Source organism: Xenopus laevis, chromosome 7L, assembly GCF_017654675.1.
Source record: "Xenopus laevis strain J_2021 chromosome 7L, Xenopus_laevis_v10.1, whole genome shotgun sequence".
NCBI lineage: Eukaryota > Metazoa > Chordata > Amphibia > Anura > Pipidae > Xenopus > Xenopus laevis.
This window is the reverse complement of record NC_054383.1, coordinates 133,430,218-133,436,257: the sequence shown is the minus strand read 5'-3', so window position 1 is coordinate 133,436,257 and position 6,040 is coordinate 133,430,218.

Sequence of the window (6,040 nt, the reverse complement as noted above, 5' to 3'; positions counted from 1 at the left end):
TCTATTGTCAGATAGTTCCTGGGTGTGGTTAGTTTATCAGGGGCATGCATGTTGGCTCCAGACCAAGGATGAAGCTTCTGAATAAAGTCCAAGTTCATGGTAACCAAAAGGGATCATAAGTAATCGTAGTCAATTTCCAGGCAATAGTTCAAAGGCAGGCAGAAAAGGATTGTGGAAACATGTTCAGGCAAGAGAAAGGCGGCTGTTATAGGTGGAAGTGTGAGCCATGACCTTGGCATCTGTTCAGGGACTCAACATCTGCCACATTATAACATACGCCACTATCTTCATATTCTCTACACGACCATGTTATGCCCTGAGCTTAGAGATCGTACAGAGACAAATGGTGAGGGAGTTCTCAGCTTCTCTGAGTGAGTTCTGCAAGGAAATAATTTTCAGCAACAGGACAGTTACCCAAGAACCAACCCTCCTCCATAAACTGCAGGACGTTCTTCCACACAGCCTGTAGGGGCCGAGGGTGGCACAGAATCCACAATGGTCCTGTTGGGACTCACCATCTAACGTTTCCTTTATTTGCTGTATTAGAAGAAACACAATGTTTTAGTGTAATGCGACATCATTTTAAAAAGGATGGGAGATAAACTTGAGTGGATAATGTATTGGCCTGTGTATAGGGGCAACCCAATGGGTCACTATTACAATGGAATATTTGACCCTGAGGTCAAATAAGCGGTTCATCTCAATATTGCCCAGAATGCAGACTACCAAATCAGAAGAAAAACACAGTGGTGTGACAACTAGGGCAGAAGGTTGGTTGATGAGAGCAGTAATTTTTCATTCGAGGAACCAACTAACGAAGGTTTCCTTTTAAGTAGGCCCAATTCTAACTCTACTAGTAACTCCACTAATGTCTGGCACAGTGCTAAGGGACTGGCAAATTCCTGATGTGGTGCCTTTATGTAATAATCCATCCCACTCTGCCTGAAAACTATAGGCCTGTAAGTCTGACATCAGTGGCAGGAAAGCTTATAGAAGGGGTAGTAAGGGATAAGATACTGGAATATTATATCAATAGGGTCGTGAGCACACCACCTCGGACACATGTGACTGAATGTGGAGGTGTGGCTACAAATACTGTCACTCACCCAACTTACACCCAAGGTTAGACTAATGTAAGACACCCCAAAACAGACCAACACCCACAGAACGTATATTTCCCTATTTATAAAAAGATAATAGTTTACTCTTAAGCAAACTTAAGCAAATGGGTTAATTAACATCCCAATGGATAACTAGGAACCAATTTCACAGCCGGATACAATTTTGTGTACAGTCACTGTACACATTTACATGTTTTTGGGGAGGGAAAAGAAGTTTCTATTATCTAAAGGGAATGAAACATTATATTTGGGAGAATGCTGAGCTGTGTTGGACACATTTATTTTGTGTTTCTACTCACAGACACGGGCATAATGTTTATTTAAAGAAAAAGCAACTCTTCAGGCAACAAAGACCTTTGTTTCCTCTTGCCTTACTCACAGTCACCACAAGAGGGCAGCAAAGAACCGTTGATAAATGGATTGGTTTGATTGCTGATTTTAGCAAGTATCAACCCTGCCAATGAATGTTGTATTTGTAGCGATAAGATTGGAGGCGTCCAGCCTGCAGCCTGTACCTTTAAGGGATTGATTAACCCTCAGTGTAACAAATAAATCCACAGTAGCTCGGGCTGTAAACCCAAACCTAAAATCTGACATAATGAAATGATTTACAGTAAAGGGGAAGTTCAGCTTTACAATTAGTTGGGCTCATTTATAACTAAATTTCCACCTGTGCAGTTATGGCAACCAATCAGATGTTTGCTTTCATTGTTCTCCTTGCAGCTGGTTGAAAATAATCTAATTCTGATTGGTTGCTATAAGTTATTTCCCAGGTGCAAATTTGCCCAATGTTTATAAATGAGCCCCACTATGTATTAGAGAAGAACATAGTCTAAGCATAGTAAAATTGTTCGGGATTCGTCCTTTTTCAGTTGGATTTGGCTGAATCCAAGTGCCTGGCCGAACCGAATCCAAAATATTACGTGATTTTTTTCTTAGTAGTAAAAAATTAACTTTTTTTTTTTTAATGCTCTTCCCTCCTAGTTTCCATAATTTACATATGCAAATTAGGGTTCGGATCCGGTTCGTTATTCGCCTGAATCTTTCACAAAGGATTCAGGATTCGCCCATAGCCTAAAATAGTGTATTCAATGCAGCAAAGATTAATCTTTCCAGGTTCTACTATTCATTGTCTGTTTTAGTTTCCAATTTCACCCTGTTTCTAAGGTATAGAACCCCTAGCAACCAAATAGTTTCGATTCCAAAAAAAAAAAATGAAGACCACCTTTTGCTCTTTCAGACAGAGACACTCATTCAGATTCGGGGAGATTAGTCGCCCAGAAACAAATTTCCTCTTCTTTGAGACAAAAAATCTCTCTGAATTGCCTCCCGCCGGCTGGAAAGTAAATAGCCAGTGGGATGGCACTTGGAGCGCTTCGTTTTCTGAAGTCGCCCGAAGTTTCCTCATGAGGCAAAAAACAAAGACCGGCCTTTTGCTCTTTAGGGCAGAGACAAACACTCCAACTCGGGAAGATTAGTCACCCAGAAACAAGTCTCCTCTTCTTCGGAGCGAATAATCTCTCCGAACTGCCTCCAGCCGACGATTTACATTCTGGCAATTGGTGCGTTTTGGTTTTTGCCTCACGAGGACACTTCGGGCGACTTTGGAAAATGAAGCGCTCCAAGTGCCATCCCGCCAGATATTTACATTCTAGCCGTCCGGAGGCAGTTTGGAGAGAATATTTGCCTCAAAGAAGAGGAGACTTGTTTCTGGGTGACTAATCTCCCCGAATCTGTGTTTCTTTGCCGTAAAGAGCAAAAGGCCGGTCTTTGTTTTTTGCCTCATGAGGAAACTTCGGGTGACTTCAGAAAATGAAGCGCTCCGCCTGCTAGAATGTAAATAGCCGGTGGGAGGCAGTTCGGGGAGATTAGAAGAAGAAGAGGCGATCTCTCGCCGGGTGACTAAATCTCCCCGAATCTTTGCGTTTGCCCTTACCCTAAGGGATGCACCGAATCCCCAAATCCTTTGTGAAAGATTTGTCTGAATACCGAACCAAATCCAAATTAGGGGCAGGAATGGAAAAAAAAATGTACTTCCTGTAGTAATATATATAGACCGATTGTAATTAATCCTTAGGTAGAAGGTATCCTGAGTTTTTATGACTCCTTCAAAGGAGCCCATCCTGTCTTGTAATAAAATGCAAAAATAAGATAAGAAATAGGTGGGACACATTCCAAGAGACCATCTGGAGAGAGTCTTTTACATTTCAAAGAGGAATTGTTTGTACAGTTGTTTTTGGTAAAAGGGACATCTAAAGAAATTAGCTGGTTTTCCTGTTTAACGTGTCATCAGCCAATCAGAACCATTCCCTATTTGGGTCAATGGCCTAGAAACAGTATAACAATGGAGTTGGTGTTTGGCTGAGAGTTTAGGAAGCAGAGGAGAAGAGGAAGGGAAGAAGAGGGAGAGAGAGAAGGAAGTATGACCTGTGGGCACATTTTGGAAGATCTCTATATAAATTGTTGTCTCTGGGCTGGATAATCTGAATAAATCGTTTCATCCCTGGGAACCTTGGTTGCATCATTTACCATTTCTCATAACATTATACGGATACAACACTTCCTTGTTTTGTTTAACGACAAGTCACGTGATTTCCCTTCCTACTAATTTACAAATTAGGATTGGCCAGGCACAAGGATTCGGCCAAATCCTGCTGAAAAAGGCCGAATCCTGGATTGGGTGCATCCCTAATGGATTTAAAGGATCCCAGGGCCCCACATTGACCCACAGGCACAGGCTTGTCAATACAATGTGTTTATTCTCTGCTCGTGTTGGGAGACCCCCCTATGCAAAGCTATTTATCCACTAATGGATAATCTGCTCTCTGCAATACTCAGTTGTCTAATCATCTATAGATCAGTATCAAGTATCAATGGGATATTAGAGCCTGACAGTGAATCACATTGTAATTGCTTTCCCATCATTATCACTAGGAACACGTCATTTGCTTTTCAGAGGAGAGATCTAAAGGGATGGTTAACTTTTAGTATGTTATAGAATGGATAATTCTAGGCAACTTTTCAATTGCCTTTAGCTTTTGAATTATTTGCCTTTTTCCTGACTCGTTCCAGCTTTCAAATGGGGGTCGACGACCCAATCTAGGATGCACATGCTCTGTAAGGCTACAAATGTATTGTTATTGCTATTATTTATTACTCATCTTTCTATGCAAACCTCTCCTATTCATATTCCACTCTCTTATTCAAATCAATGCATGGTTGCTAGGGTAATTTGGATCCTAGCAACCAGATTGCTGAATTTGCAAACTGGAGAGATGCTGAAAAAAAAAGCTAAATAACCACACATAATAAAAAACAATTACAAATTGACTCAGAATATCAACATCATACTTAATTTAGAGGTAAAAAAACCCCACAGCAGGACCTGATAATATTGCTGTCAATGTTTCCACTTTCTTTTTGAGCTACAAAAACTTATCTGCCCCCTTCCCACTCTCCCTACTATCACCTCCAGCCTGTGACCCCATGGTGCCAAGTCTTAGCCCGTGTATTTACCATTTTGTAAGATCTAGGTATGGGACCCGTTCTCCAAAATGCTCGGGATCTAGGGTTTTCCAGGATAACGGATCCTACTGTAATTTGGATCTACATACCTTAAAGGGCACGTAAAGGCAAAAAATAAAATCCCATTTTTACTTTCTTTAATGAAAAAGAAACCTGTCCCCAATATACTTTAATTAAAAAATGTGTACCGTTTTTATAAGAAACCTCACTGTATGCAGTGAAATTCTCCCTTCATTTACTGCTGTGGATAGGAATTGTCAGACGGTCCCTAACTGCTCTGCAGGGAAACAATCATACTTATGTACAGCAGGGGGAGCCCACGCCTTACTTTCCAGCCATCCAGCACTCAAGCAGCTTTGTTTGTTTCCCTGTAGAGCAGTCGGCGACTGTGTAGAGATTTGTATTGGATTTTATTTTTGCCTTTACATCCCCTTTACTGTTTCCAACTCCAGCTGCAGGGACAAAAATCATGGAGCCAGATTTAAACAGATAAACTGGGATTCTATTTGGAGGATTATTTTGCTGCAGCCACTGGTTCTGCAGAGTTGGAGAAAGTTTGTATTAAACAATACAAAAACTATAAAATCCACATTAGATTACATGACAACACAGGACCCAGTGCAGTCTGTATATTCTGATTATTAATCAGTCTTGCTGTATCGGCTTCTGGCAGATATTATTTGACTTGTGCTGTTTTGATAATTTACGACAATCCCTAAGCAGCCCAGATCACACTGAGCATGTGCACAGTCTTGGTCTTGCAAAGATGTATAACAAAGTTACAAGATGGTGACCCCCTGTGGCCAACTTTGAAAGCATAAATCATTTGTTTGATTAGGCTTGTGGTGCTGTAAGTTTATGTTTAGTATACAAAATACAGCATTTCTAGTCTTATTCTATTTTACACGTTACTTTCCCTTTAAGTCTACTAGAAAACCATGTAGACATGAAATAAACCCAATAGGCTGGTTTTGCTTCCAATAAGGATTAATTATTTCTTAGTTAGGAACAAGTTCAAGCTGCTGTTTTATTATTATAGAAAAAAGGGAAATCGTTTTGAAAAATGTGGATTATTTGGATTAAATGGAGTCTACAGGAGACGGCCTTTCTGTAATTTGGAGCTTTCTGGATAACAGATTCCCGGATGACGGATTTTATACCTATTTAATCAGGCATCTTAATCCCTTGCTTCCATCCATGAAAGAATTTAAGGGAATGGAAACCAGAAAGCACAGTCCTGCTTTCCTTTCCTTTATAATAGGAAACAACATGGCTGCCTGTGGAATTATCAGTTCCTGTATACTAGGGATGCACCGAATCCAGGATTGGGTTTGGGATTCGGCTTTTTTCAGCAGGATTCGGATTCGGCCAAATCCTTCTAACCGGCCGAACCA